This window comes from Schistocerca nitens, chromosome 10, assembly GCF_023898315.1.
Source record: "Schistocerca nitens isolate TAMUIC-IGC-003100 chromosome 10, iqSchNite1.1, whole genome shotgun sequence".
Taxonomy (NCBI): domain Eukaryota; kingdom Metazoa; phylum Arthropoda; class Insecta; order Orthoptera; family Acrididae; genus Schistocerca; species Schistocerca nitens.
The window spans coordinates 183,270,780-183,286,394 of record NC_064623.1 but is presented as its reverse complement, the minus strand read 5'-3'; the positions used below and the strand labels follow the sequence as shown (position 1 = coordinate 183,286,394).

Sequence of the window (15,615 nt, the reverse complement as noted above, 5' to 3'; positions counted from 1 at the left end):
GCACGAAAAGTTTGCAACAGTTGTTCAAGAATCAGATTGTGTTCAGACCAGTTAGCTTCTGCAATAAGAATGTCGTCTACATACGTTGTGATTCTGTCTTTTAGTTCTGTCGGAAGTATAGCATTCAAACCGCGAATAAATGCTGCTGAAGAATAGTTAAACCGAACGGTAATTTGCAAAATTGATAACAGTCACCAAAACAGAGAAAAGCTGTGTACTTTCTGCAGTTCGGATGGAGCTGAATTTGCCAAAATCCCGATTTCAAATCTAATGTGGAATAAATACCAGTACCATGAAATTTCTGTAAGTTCTTTTACTGTTTGAGGGAGATCTGTTTCATTAATAATAAAGTTCATTGATGTGACACGAATCAAGAACGAGGCGAAGTGAGCCATCCTTTTTCTTAACAATATGGAGCGGGTTTATGTACGGACTAACTGCCGGTTCAATAATTCCTTGGTCAAGCATAGCTTGCAATTCTTTGTTAACTTGATCTCTGTGAATGTATGGAGTATTATAGTTGTGTACGTACGTATCTGTGAACAATGTGGAATGACAGTCTATGTTACGTGATGCAGAAATGACCTCTGTACGATTAATTGTTTGTTCTTCTGCAGATAAAGAGAGCTGAAATTCTAATGCCAGTTGTACATTTTCGTCCTTTAACATTAAATAGGAATTTTGAAAGTCAATAACTGCGTCATGTTGTACCAGAAAATTCGTACCTAAAATAACGTCTGTTGTCACTAAGGGAACAATCCAAAAATTTGAGTGAAACGTATAACCTGCAATACAAAATGATAAGTGTGTCTGTAGCTTTACATCTACTCCTTTACCAGATACTGATCCTTTTACTTTAGTTTTGCCTAATGGTAACGTAGGATAGGTATTCTCTTTGTTACACTCGTTGAAAGTTTCTTCATTTATAACTTACATAGGTGATCCAGAATCGATTACTGCTGAAAATTTGGATGATCCAATCTTTACTTCAATGACAGGGTGGGAAATGGTTTTTTGAATAACTGGTTTTTCATGCAAAAGTGTGTCTCGGATGTCGTCAAAAGTAATGACATTTTCGTGAACAAGATTCTCTGTGTCAAAAGTATTGCTTGCGTTGCTGGAAAATGCAACCTGTACAGTATCTAGTCAAATTCTTTCTGATGTGCTGTTATTCGCAGGAGGATGCTGTGGCATTTCGACTATTTGTACTGTTCTGTTATTTCTTCCTGACGTATTACGTTCGGGATGATACCGACTGTCTGGTTCATTCATGATAATCTGTTGTTGCGGATGATTCTGTTGCTGGTAAGACCGACTGTTACGCTGAAAATTGTGCTCATTACTTTTACGTCTGTCATAATAATCATTGCTATACGGCGCATTGCGATATGAGTTGAAATGGTGTGTTTTCTGTACGTAGTGATTTTCTTGCTGCTGTGCGTTACTATTTGGTGTGGCCGACGCTATACGTGCAGGCGGCGAAACATTAAAGCTTGGTTGACCTTGCACATTACATTGTTGGTTAGGTATGCTAACCGGCTGGTTTTGTTGCTGTTGTTGGGAAAAACCTCTATTGTTACCAAAATGTGGTTCCTGTTGCTGATAATTTTGACGACACTGATAATTAAAATTTTGTCTGATATTAAAATTACGCTGATAGTTCTTATCATTTCGTGAGTGTCTAATGAAAACTCTCACTTTCGGTAAAACTTGTCATATCAGGTTTTCTTTACTCATTCTTAATCCTAGATAGATCGATAGTTGAAGAGCTGTTTTGATAGATATAAAGGAAAGTAAAAGAGAAGGCAGCAGTGCAGAAAACTAAAGATGAAATAGCACCACTACGGCTCAGGGCCCTGTGCACGCTACGGCACATATTCATGGAAGCGTAATGAATCCCCTGAGGTCAATTACGCGCTGCAAATAAATTTTAGTTTCTGCGTTACAGGCAATACCGGTGAAAATTCAAAAGAAAATTGTTGTATCCAGTCCAATTCTAGTTTCTGTGTTACAGGCCACTTAAATTTTTTTACGGTTTAGAAAATGCTTATAATCAAAATTGTCTTCTCTGAATGTCTGAACTGGTTCAGGATTGTATGATAATCCATTTGTCTGTGACTGTTCGGAATCTAAGTCAAGTACTCTCTGTAAATTACCTAAATTATACTGGCTGTGTGAGTCTGACAAATGTTCGGGAAGTGGCGTATGCTGTGATGTGTTAAAGGCTGAAATATTTTTCATCTCCGTCACTTCTTGCTATAAATATGGCAATTTTCTACGTAATGTATTACTGGACGCACCCATCTCACTGATCGTCTGCTGTAAATTTTGGAATTCGGGTGTTTGATTAAACGAAACAGGTGACGTATCGTCTGATTTGATGTCATTATTACTTTCGATAACGTCAATACGACTGGCCAATTGCCGGCCGCGGTGGTCTCGCGGTTCTAGGCGCGCAGTCCGGAACCGTGCGACTGCTACGGTTGCAGGTTCGAATCCTGCCTCGGGCATGGATGTGTGTGATGTCCTTAGGTTAGTTAGGTTTAAGTAGTTCTAAGTTCTAGGGGACTTATGACCACAGCAGTTGAGTCCCATAGTGCTCAGAGCCATTTGAACCATTTGAACTGGCCAATTCATCATATTTTTCTGTCAGTACTTTTACGTGATCGTCGTTTTCAGTGTCACAATCATTAATTTGTTTTTGTATTTTACGTGTGGTTTTGTTCAATTTCTTAACGTCTGCTTTGATGGGATCGGAATCCTGTATTAGTTCCAACTTTTCAAGTCTGTTGGTCATTGTCTTAAAGACTAATGTGTGTGTGTCTGTTTTTGTTTTAATATCGGAGATTTCATCATGCAATTCGGTGTTCAACTGTTTGATTTCGTCTGATACTGTAGCAATATTGTTGTCTACGTATGTTTTTGCTTTCGTAAACAATTTACGCTTATCTTCCTGTCTCTGTGCAGTAATTGTTTCCATGATTTGTTGCTTTACTTTATTCTGTTCCTGTATAAATTTACGGTAACGCGTTTCACTGTTTTGTAGGTGGTGATTAAAACGTTCGTCAATTTGGCTGTTCTGTTGGTCAAATTTCGCGTCTACTTTCGCATCCAGCTTGCGTGAAAGTTCTGCTGACATTAATTTAAACTCGTCGCGTAACTGTGTTGCGTTTTCAGATCATTGTTTAGCGACTGCACTAATTTCATCTCTAAGTAATTTAGTTGGGGCTGCATGTGTATTACTTAATTCTTGTGCCACAGATCTAATTTCTTCACTACTGTTCCTAGCACAAGCCTTAATTTCCTCACGTAATTGTTCTTTAGTATCATGACATTGCGCGGCAACGGCTGTAATCTGTTCACTAAGTTATTTGAAAGTGTTGTCTTGTTTTTCATTAATTTGTTGTTTGAGATTTTCATTAAGTTGTTTGTTCGATTCATTGAGTCGTTTGTAATTGTCGTCTTGTTCTTTCTTCGACTGTTTGGAATTGTTGTCTATTTTTTCATTAAGTTGTAGCAATACTGCCATAACTTGATCCATGCTAAAAGTAGTGACCATTTTCTAGGGTGTGTGTTGGTGTATCTGCATTTGTCGCGTTTTGTATAACCATTTGGTCATTCTCTGATTCTTGAAAAGGTTTGCCAATCGGATGTGCACTGTTGGTCACTACATCGGAATCAAATAAATCTGACGTATTCTGACTACATTGTTCATCTTTGTGAGAAAAATTTATCTGTTCACAATTCAAATTTTGCAAACCGGGTTTGTCAAACTGGGCAGCATTCATTGTATCGGAACGTGCCACATCATCAATTGTTAAATTTACTCTGGATATAATTGAATTTGTTTGCCCATCATTAGGATTTGACTCAATACCAGTGATCGGCAGGCACTGATTATCTGTAATTAGGGGATTATCATTATTACACTGAGTGTCGCAAGTATTATCGGTCAAATTATTTGAGTCGGCTATTTCACTCATTGCACATCGCAACGTACTGTTAACAGTTTTTTGCGGCATTTTTTCACAAATCAAAATTAAGCACAAAATGAAACAAAGACGAAGTGAAATGGAACAAACACAATTACAACAAAGAGCAATAAATTGCCGATGATCTGTGAAAGAAGGAGTGACAAATTAGTAAATGCGTTGCGCCAGATGCAAACTACATTTAAGTAAATAAGAGCAGATATATAACTGACTACCTCTCAGAAATTCACAAAGAAATGCGATCCTGGCAGGGTCGCCAAGTGTAACGTCCCCACAAAATAAAATAAATAATATTCTCATTTAGTGTAACCCTCAAAACAGAAATATTCCTAAACTTCTCAACAGTAAAAAATTATAATTATGTCGTTCACATTCAGTGTAACGTCCCAACAAAAAAATAAATTCAGTAACCTGGTGATAATACAATGTAACTAAACTCTCAATTAAATTGTCGCTCACTTATGACTTTTCAATAATTGACTGTGAATTTAACCTGGTAAATTTTGGATGTCAGCAGTGCTGCGTCATCGGCCTGAAAGATCATTCTGAATAAAAAAGAAAAATTCTTACCTCAATGAAGTCGCCGGATAACGCATATATATCTGCTCTCAAAATAAATTTTTTCTTGCACAGCCCTGTGCACTGCTGGCCGATAGATTTGTCATTTATGAAAGGAAACAACTGATTTTTCTTTTGCAATAATCGGGATGATCATGGATTGAAGAAATTAGTAAATTCTTTAAATTGAAATGAATGGTTGTTAAAAGTTATTTTTTATGAGAAAGATTATTATTAGGAGATTTTTAAAAGATTTACATGGGAGTTGAAATAACATTACTACATATGCGCGAGGCTGCTTTTTACCTTATACAATAATGCTGTTTCCGGCATCGCTGCACTGCGACCGGCCCAGCCAACACGATACATCGGACCAGACCAGAACAGACTGCTCGCTAGCAACAACTTACTGCTACAGCTACACAGTTCCTACTGCAGTCAACACTGCTCTCTGGTCAGAGCTTTTCTTATACCTTGCATATCGCAGGCAGTGCATGAGCAATACATCGAAATTACATCTGCTCGGACCTCTTACACCTTGTAATATTCTTTTTGGTACTTCTGTGTCATTCATGCGAGCGACATGTCCCGCCCACCTCAGTCTGGAAGATTTCACTATCCTCCTGATGGGTTGGTCTTTGTATTTGATATACAACTCACGGTTGTATCTCCTCCCCCATCTTCCTCTTTCACAGATTGGGCCGATAAGTACCTTTCTTTCAAATGCATCGAGTGTTTCAATATCTTTAGTTGTTAATGTCCAGGCTTCAGAGGCATATATAACCACTGGTCGTATAAGTGATTTATAGATAGCTAATTTCGTGATACGAGTCAGGAGCCTTGAGGATAGAAGTCTTGTTAGGGCAAAATAGGCTCTATTGGCTAGTATTAACCTCTGTTAATTTCAAAGGAGGTATCATTTAGATGCGTAACTGTCGAGCCCTGGTACTTGAAATGTTCAACTCTCTCTTGCCTATTGCCCATTGTTATTGCATTTGGCATATTTTCTCTTTATACTTTTCCAGCTGCCATTTATTTTGTGTTTTGTACATTAATAATTTAACCCCATGTTCCTACTAGCCTGTTCAAGAGCTGTAAATGTCTCTTCCACTGATTTTTGGGTTCTTGCTATTATATCTATGTCATCTGAGTAGACCAGTATCTGCACTGATCTATAGAAGATCGTTCCCCTGTTCAGAAGGTTTGCGTTTCTCATCACCTTCTCCAGGGCGGCATTAAAGAGAAGACATGGCAATGCATCCCCTTGTCGCACTCCGTTTTTAGTACTCAGTGTATTGGACATCATTCCTCCTATTCTTCCACTACCTTATTTTTCGCTCATTCTCACCAGCCTTACCAACTTTCTCGAGATTAGCAGTTCATGTAGAGCTTGATATAACTGCTCTCTATTTATGCTACCATAAGCTGCTTTGAAATCTATAAAGAGGTGATGCGTGCCAACCCCATATTCGTTTGTTTTTTCCAGGATTTGTCATAAGGTGAGTATTTATCTATCCCGGGAAGGAATCCGCATTGGTACTGTATGGATATAATCTGGGTAATTTACGCTCCATTTTAAGCAAAAGCTAGCTTTTCATAGTCCTTAATGTTTATAGCATCATATCTCCCGAACCATGTGTCGTAATATAGTATAATTTTGCAGGTACATGTGTGGATAGTGACTGCAAAATGTGTCCAGTAACACGGAAGTAATAAATTAAAACGTTCGATGAACCCTCTGCCAGGCACTTACTGATGACTTGCAGAGCAGTCATGTAGATGTCGATGCCTTATATTGAAGCTTATGGAAGAAACAGGGTGTTAAGTGCAGATACTGTCATCATTGGCACGTTCGTCTGCATCCACTTCGATGTGTTGGGTTGTTTTTCTCTTTGTGTAACAGTTTTACCGCAAACACGACACATAATTTACTGCCTGATGTTTTCTGCACAGTCGTAACTGCACCATTAAGTAGACTATGCCTGCCAGTGTAAACTAACCATTTTGCGTCCATGTGTACACACTTCAACACAAGACCTGCTGACCAGGGGAAAAGAAGCATTAATGGTTTGCTCTTGTCACATGTAATTCTAGGTGCTAACCAGCCTAAAAAGATACTGCTCCTAATAGCTATAATTATTAGCCTGCAAATGAAGTAAATATTGATGTAATGTTGTTCATTACTCTGTCCTGTGACCAATAAAAATATCTGCACTCATACCGCTCACATCCTGTACTGTAAACTATAAACGTTACTTAGTGGGTGATGTCAGCGACAGAAAGTTTCAAAAAGGTTTGAAATTACACGTAAAATTTGTTAGAAGTCGTTGAGTGATCCCACTATAAAATACTAGACGAATAAAGTCTAGGTAAACTGTGCGCTGTGAGTTATACTGCCTTGACATTTGCTCAGTTTTGAATATGAATACTGACTGCATTATATATATATATATATATATATATATATATATATATATATATATATATTAGTGAGTAGGTTATGACAGCATTTTAAATTTTTAAGTTTGGTAAAACGTTATACAGCTCATGCAGCTGACACTGGCTTGAGGTTTTATGCAGCCCACGGTGCCTTTAAATAAGACGTTTCGTATTCTCCCACTACGTGAAAAATAACGTGAACAGCGGTAGTAATGGGATGGTCGTGTCTGACGGTCAGCCGGCCGGTGTGGCCATGCGGTTATAGGCGCTTCAGTCTGGAACCGCGCGACCGCAACGGTCGCAGGTTCGAATCCTGCCTCGGGCATGGATGTTTGTGATGTCATTAGGTTAGTTAGGTTTAAATAGTTCCAAGTTCTAGGGGACTCATGACCTCACATGTTAAGTCCCATAGTACTCAGAGCCATTTGAACCATTTGTCTGACGGTCAACAACGCAGGTAAGGCACGTGTCGCGCTGGACTGTGTGTGTTCAGTACGGACTAGGCATCGGTGCAGCCTTCAATGAGTAGCGCACACTTCGTATTTTCATTCAGAGGGAGAGGTCGACGTGCAATGAAAAACCTAACAGAGTTCCAAAGAGGGCAGATTGTGGGGGCCCGATTAGCTGGAGCGTCAGTAAACCAATACTGCCAATTTATTGAATGTGTCAAGAGCAACTGTTTTCGACAGCCTGCACAATGGAAAGACATCATTGTGTAAACGTAATAGCGGGCGCAAATCAAAAGACAGCGTACGACGATCTCTAACACGAATTGTGTCAAAACTATGGCGGCTAAAGTGACTGCAGAGCTCAACAGCCATCTTCGAGACTCCGTATCTATCGACACTGTCCGCCGAGAACTCCATAAAGTGAACATTCATAGACAAGATGCTATACCTAAACCATTAGTGACGACAACCAACGCAAAGAAGCGTAAAACATGGTGTCAGGAGCATAAATCCTGGACGGCCGATCAGTGGACACACGTCATATGGTACGAGGATTCAAAGTTTTTATTTCCAACTTCGGGCCGGGTTTACGTCTGGAGAACGCCAAAAGAAGGCTACAATCCCGATTGCTTGATTCCAACGGTTAAGCTTGGAGATGGAAACGTGATGTAGCGGGCAGCCATGTCACGGTATTCTGCTGGTCCCATCATTACTCTCCAAAGCCGCGTTGTAGCCAATGATTATGTGAACATTATAGGCGATCGACTGCACCCCGTGATTCAAGTGTTGGTCCCCAACAGTGATGCCATATTTCAGGGCGATAATTCATCCATTCACGCAGGGCAGTACAATCGTGGTGTGAGGAGCATGCAGCTGAACTGCAGCTTCTTCCCTGACCAGCACAGTCCCCGGACTTGATCATCATCGAAACCGTGTGGGCAGTATTGGAGCAGATTTCCGCCTCCCTCGTCACTACAGCAATTAGGAGAGGTTCTGACCGAAGAGTACCATAATATTCCACTGGAAACTATACAATTATTGTATGCCAGTATTCCAAGAAGAATCACAGCTGTATTATGGGCGAATGGGGCTCCAACCCCTTCTTAATAAGTACAGGTGTTCACATTATTCTGCCTATCCCCTGTATTACTCCTACAGAAAAATAAATGGGTAATTTTTGTAGGAAATTTAATCAAGTTCATTTTTGTACTGGGATACATTGTCGCTAGAGGCCATAGTTTTCGAGTGATTCAGGAAAAACGTACGAAACTGACATTCAAACACGTTTTTCTTGAATAACTCGAAAACTTTGTCCTCGAGCGAAAACATATCCTAGTACAAAATTTACTTACGTTAAATTTCCTACAAAAAGTTCCTGTTCATTTTTTTCTGTGTGGCCAGTAGAATATGAAAATGTCACGTGTGGTTTTTGAAGGTATTGCGGGTTGCAATCACCCTGTATGTTGAATCATCCTGTGTGAAATAATGAAAACGAAATTTTTTTGCCCCTGGCAGCCGCTAGATAAGCAACTCGCAGCCTGGTTTTTGCTGTCGCGCACTCGTTTTAGTCCTTTAGTGATACAGATTGCCGGCCTGGGTGGCCGAGCGGTTCTAGGCGCTACAGTCTGGAACGCGCGACCGCTGCGGTCGCAGGTTCGAATCCTGCCTTGGGCATGGATGTGTGTGATGTCCTTAGGTTAGTTAGGTTTAAGTAGTTCTAAGTTCTAGGGGAGTGATGACCTCAGAAGTTAAGTCCCATAGTGCTCAGAGCCATTTGAACCATTTGATACAGATTATTAGGAAGTAGTCTACCTATGATGTGTTTCTTTATAAGTTGTTGCCTTAGTGATTGTATGTTTTCTTCTTCTTCTTCTTCTTCTTCGCGGATGGATCACTTAGGACCACGCGTAATCAACATTTGTTGGCCTTCCTTTTCGCCCAGTATTCCTTCATAAACAACGAATGAACTAGCTTTCGTTGCGTAGACCACGTATGTCGGTTAGTTTTTCTCTCTTCTTCCTCAAAAACCTGTGTGATTGTGATTTTTCTCATTTCATTTCTATCGTGTAGATTTGGAGAACCTAATTCTTTCAGGTCTTTTTCTGTCTGTTTGTACCAGTTCGGTGTTGTAGTTTCGTTCTTTAAAAAGTATGGATTTTGTGCGTTAACCTGTTTGAGTCCATTCTTTTTAAATGCCCCAAGAATTGCATTCTTCTCATGCGCATTGTGTCTGTCTGGGGATATTTTTGATATATTTCTGCATTGGGCTTTGGAAAAGGCACACCATCCTTAGTTCTTGGTCCTAGGATTTTCCTCATTATTTTACGTTCTTTCACTTCTGATTCCTCTTTTAGTGTTCTGTGTTGAAAGTTTAGTGTCTCAGATGCGTAGAGAGCTTCGGGTTTCATTACTGTTGTGTAGTGTCGTATTTTGCAGTTCCATGAGAGACTATTTTTGTTGTAAAGGTTTTTTGTTAATTGAAACGCCGTCTCCATTTTCTGGACTCCTGATCTGACAGATTTCTTTTCATTACAATTTTCTGCAATCCATTCACCTAAATATTTAAATTCTTTTAGTCGAGAGATGTAGTTATTACCAATTTTGAGATCAGAAGGTGCATCTTTGATGTCAGTCATAAATTTTGCTTTTTCAAATGAAATTTTTAATCCTATTTTTGCTGCCTGATCTTGTAATAATTCTAGCTGTTTCTGTGCATCGGTAATGTCTTGTGCGACCAGGGCCATGTCATCAGCAAATGCTAAACAGTCTAATTCCATGCCCTTACGTCTTGGTCCCAGTCTGTGTGCTGGTGCACCTGCTTTTCGCCATTCTCTAACAACTTTTTCAAGAGCACAATTGAAGAGCATTGGGGACAGTACATCCCCTTGTCGTACTCCTGTGTCTATTTCAAATTATGTGCTCAATTCTCCCATAAATTTTACTTTGGATTTGGTCTCCGTGAGTGTTTCTTTTATGATGTTTGTTGTCTTTTGATCTAGTCCAAATTCAAAAAGGGATTCTCGGTCTATACTGTCATATGCTTTTTTAAAGTCGACAAACGCGATGACATAACTTTTGTTTGAAGTACTATGAAAATATTTCATTGAGTTTTTGTTTTATGTGTTTTATAATATAGAATTTTAATTATGTAGGGTAGCAAAAAATATGTATGAAAACTTAAAAAAGTCAAAGTCCAAAACAAACGAGAGTTGTCGGGGATGGTGCTGAGGGCCAGAGGGGATTTTGTGTGTAAATCCGTCTCTGATTGTTATGTATTTGGGTCTAACGTTTTTCTGAATTGTGTACTTGGTCGTACGAGCCATCGCCGAAACCATTTATAATACAATAAGTAAATAAACGTACTTGTCGAGTGGGTCACGACGCGGAGTTCTCGGAGCAGAATCGAGGGCCGACTTTAAAGACGCCTGGCGGCAGCTGGACAAAGGGAAGCGTGGGGCCCGTAGGAAAACAAAGGCGAGTGGGGGAGTAGGTCAGGCAGCCTGGGGGGAGCGCAAAAGAAAAGGGGAAGGAGATGAAGGGGTAGAGGGGCGAAGTGCGATAAAAGTTTGAGAGGCCCGCTGCAGGGGGAGCAGCCACGCCCCGGGATCCTTTTTATACCGAGAGTTTTCGGGAACTCGCGAGCGCGATCTGATGTGCGTTTATCGGAAAGAATGGGGTGAGCTAACGGTTGTGATCTCTTCTGCCGCTGATCCGTGTGTTGCTGCCACACCAGCGTTTCTGCTCTGCGTGTGACTCTGGAGTTCACCTGCACTTCGCCACAGACAGGCTGTGTGCTGCGCTGATTTAAGCCTAGTTTACGCTTACAAGGGGAAGGCCTCCGACACGGCCAACCGATTCGGCTCAAATTTGGCACCTCGCTTGTGTACAACCTAAAACGAAGGACTCTTAAATACACTCCTGGAAATTGAAATAAGAACACCGTGAATTCATTGTCCCAGGAAGGGGAAACTTTATTGACACATTCCTGGGGTCAGATACATCACATGATCACACTGACAGAACCACAGGCACATAGACACAGGCAACAGAGCATGCACAATGTCGGCACTAGTACAGTGTATATCCACCTTTCGCAGCAATGCAGGCTGCTATTCTCCCATGGAGACGATCGTAGAGATGCTGGATGTAGTCCTGTGGAACGGCTTGCCATGCCATTTCCACCTGGCGCCTCAGTTGGACCAGCGTTCGTGCTGGACGTGCAGACCGCGTGAGACGACGCTTCATCCAGTCCCAAACATGCTCAATGGGGGACAGATCCGGAGATCTTGCTGGCCAGGGTAGTTGACTTACACCTTCTAGAGCACGTTGGGTGGCACGGGATACATGCGGACGTGCATTGTCCTGTTGGAACAGGAAGTTCCCTTGCCGGTCTAGGAATGGTAGAACGATGGGTTCGATGACGGTTTGGATGTACCGTGCACTATTCAGTGTCCCCTCGACGATCACCAGTGGTGTACGGCCAGTGTAGGAGATCGCTCCCCACACCATGATGCCGGGTGTTGGCCCTGTATGCCTCGGTCGTATGCAGTCCTGATTGTGGCGCTCACCTGCACGGCGCCAAACACGCATACGACCATCATTGGCACCAAGGCAGAAGCGACTCTCATCGCTGAAGACGACACGTCTCCATTCGTCCCTCCATTCACGCCTGTCGCGACACCACTGGAGGCGGGCTGCACGATGTTGGGGCGTGAGCGGAAGACGGCCTAACGGTGTGCGGGACCGTAGCCCAGCTTCATGGAGACGGTTGCGAATGGTCCTCGCCGATACCCCAGGAGCAACAGTGTCCCTAATTTGCTGGGAAGTGGCGGTGCGGTCCCCTACGGCACTGCGTAGGATCCTACGGTCTTGGCGTGCATCCGTGCGTCGCTGCGGTCCGGTCCCAGGTCGACGGGCACGTGCACCTTCCGCCGACCACTGGCGACAACATCGATGTACTGTGGAGACCTCACGCCCCACGTGTTGAGCAATTCGGCGGTACGTCCACCCGGCCTCCCGCATGCCCACTATACGCCCTCGCTCAAAGTCCGTCAACTGCACATACGGTTCACGTCCACGCTGTCGCGGCATGCTACCAGTGTTAAAGACTTCGATGGAGCTCCGTATGCCACGGCAAACTGGCTGACACTGACGGCGGCGGTGCACAAGTGCTGCGCAGCTAGCGCCATTCGACGGCCAACACCGCGGGTCCTGGTGTGTCCGCTGTGCCGTGCGTGTGATCATTGCTTGTACAGCCCTCTCGCAGTGTCCGGGGCAAGTATGGTGGGTCTGACACACCGGTGTCAATGTGTTCTTTTTTCCATTTCCAGGAGTGTATTTTGGGTCAACACCCCCGCAATTTTGAGAAAATCGCCCGTAAAGGTTATGACGAGCAATCGACTCAAAATTGGAGAGATCGATAGATAATTGTAAATAGAGCATTTTTCATCATCAGGTATGGGGTCCGCGAACCCAAACTTTTCCAGAAATCGAGGAAAGAAACATCTACAACTGCCGCTTCTGTTCACGTGGTAAACGCTTTTCGCCGACACTTCGGAAACAGTGTAGCTGTCGAAAGATTGTATTCATTACATGTTCTTGGAGCAGTGAGTATGTTTGTTTCGTATGTTTATATGACAAGTACCACCCATCTAGTTGATCGAAGAAGAGTGAGGACACGTAATAGTGACTGGAAGAGCCATTGTAAAGTGACCTGGAGTGATTTACTTACCTTATTAACCCTCCTATCCCTATCAATTGAGATATAGAAAAATACAAACGAAAAGAACATCCGCTACGTCTCTTCGAGATTCGAGCGCGGGTTCTCCGATTGCCAGCCACTTACCCTGGCCGTTGCGCTATCTTTTTTTTTAAACCTCTTTTTGTTCACTTTCGTTCGTTGCATCTGCTCGGGGCGGACGTCGCAAGACATCCGTTTAAATTCGTCGTTGATCGATTAACTCAGTTTTTTTTATTACAGAGGGCAGCCAACCCTCTGACCGAACACGCTGAGCTACCGTGCCGGCGATATCGATGCTGTCGATAAGAACCGTTAACCATGTGGTTACAGAACGGCATTTGTAAAAGTTTCTTACCTCGATTTCTGGAAAAGTATGCGTTTGCAGACCCATTACAGGTGATGAAAAATGCTCTATTTACAATTACCTATCGATCCCTCCAATATTGAGTCGATTGCTCGTCGTAACCTTTAGGGGCGATTTTCTCAAAAACGCGGGGGTGCTGACCCAAAATATCTTAGATTCCTTCGTTTTAAGTTGTACACAAGCGACCTGCCAAATCTGAGCCGAATCGGTTGGCCGTGCCTGAGTCCCTCCCCTTGTTAGACATTATGTTGCGAAACTATAAGTATCAAAACTGAGGTGCCAGCCACTGTGCATGCGCGGCACACAGTGGCAAAACCAGTTGGCGAAATATTCACTTTCGGAGCCGTCCAACTTTTATCTTACAAGAAAGCAAGGCTTCAGTCGGCTACAGGCGTTGAAATATGCTAGTGGTGAAGTCCGAAAATTTGTGCCGGGCCGAGACTCGAACCCGGATGCTCCGCCTCTCTAGAACGGTTGTCTTAATCGCCACTTCCATCCGGCTACCTCTTCCCTCTTCACGCGCAGGTAGCGTTCACATCCATTGGCCGAACTGCTCACAGCGTACCGTAGGGGTTTGGAAGAGATGGACGACATACTGTAGCAATAAGCTGACGACGTACGGAAACAACTGAAAGAGTTGAAAACGAACAAGTAGCCAGGTCCGGATTGAACCGCAACTCGGCTTTACAAAGAGTGCTCTACGGTTTTGACCCACTACTTTAGCTTGCATAATCCGCGACTCGTGCTCTAGTTGATAGCGTTGCTGCCTCTGGATCACGGGGTCCCGGGTTCGATGCCCGGCCGGGTTTGGGGATTTTCTCTGCCCGGGGACTGGGTGCTTGTGTTGTCCTCATCATTTAGTTATCGTCGTCATTCTACGGGCGCTGATGACCGCATAGTTGAGCGCCCCACAAACCAAACATCATCGTCATCATTTAGTAAGCACTCATTACGAATCTCTCGTCCATCGGAAAGTACCAAGGGTATGGAAAAAAGTGTGGTGTCACCGCCAGACACCACACTTGCTAGGTGGTAGCTTTTAAATCGGCCGCGGTCCGGTAGTATACGTCGGACCCGCGTGTAGCCACTGTCAGTGACAGCAGACCGAGCGCCACCACACGGCAGGTCTAGAGAGACGTACTAGCACTCGCCCCAGTTGTACAGCCGACTTTGCTAGCGAAGCTGCACTGACCGATACGCTCTCATTTGCCGAGACGATAGTTAGCATAGCCTTCAGCTACGTCAACTGCTACGACCTAGCAAGGCGCCATAATCCTTTGCTATATATATTGTGGTTATAACATGTACCGCCAAGAGAGATGTTCTACAATTGTGGATTAAAGTTAAGTATTATATCAACTACGTACTTTATTTGCAATTCTCAAGATATTGTCCTGTTCCAGACCTCACGCCAGTCAGCGTGTAATTAAACGCGTGCATAGGAGGATATAAGATGAACATCAACAAAAGCAAAACGAGGATAATGGAATGTAGTCAAATTAAATCGGGTGATGCTGAGGGGATTAGATTAGGAAATGAGACACTTAAAGTAGTAAAGGAGTTTTGCTATTTAGGGAGTAAAATAACTGATGATGGTCGAAGTAGAGAGGATATAAAATGTAGACTGGCAATGGCAAGGAAATCGTTTCTGAAGAAGAGAAATTTGTTAATATCGAGTATAGATTTAAGTGTCAGGAAGTCGTTTCTGAAAGTATTTGTATGGAGTGTAGCCATGTATGGAAGTGAAACATGGACGATAAATAGTTTGGACAAGAAGAGAATAGAAGCTTTCGAAATGTGGTGCTACAGAAGAATGCTGAAGATAAGGTGGGTAGATCACGTAACTAATGAGGAGGAATTGAATAGGATTGGGGAGAAGAGAAGTTTGTGGCACAACTTGACTAGAAGAAGGGATCGGTTGGTAGGACATGTTTTGAGGCATCAAGGGATCACAAATTTAACATTGGAGGGCAGCGTGGAGGGTAATAATCGTAGAGGAAGACCAAGAGATCAATACACTAAGCAGATTCAGAAGGATGTAGGTTGCAGTAGGTACTGGGAGATGAAGAAGCT

At 42.7% G+C, this 15,615-nt stretch overlaps 1 protein-coding gene and 1 non-coding gene across 2 annotated transcripts in view; both read left to right on the top strand.

Annotated features, from left to right (window-relative positions):
• LOC126209975 (potassium voltage-gated channel protein eag-like) overlaps positions 1–15,615 on the top strand; it is a 125,075-nt gene that overhangs the window by 60,496 nt on the left and 48,964 nt on the right. The window lies entirely within an intron of this gene.
• Trnas-gga (transfer RNA serine (anticodon GGA)) lies at positions 9,030–9,112 on the top strand. The gene is given in 2 exon segments: positions 9,030–9,069; positions 9,078–9,112. It is a non-coding gene; the product is annotated as a tRNA-Ser (tRNA).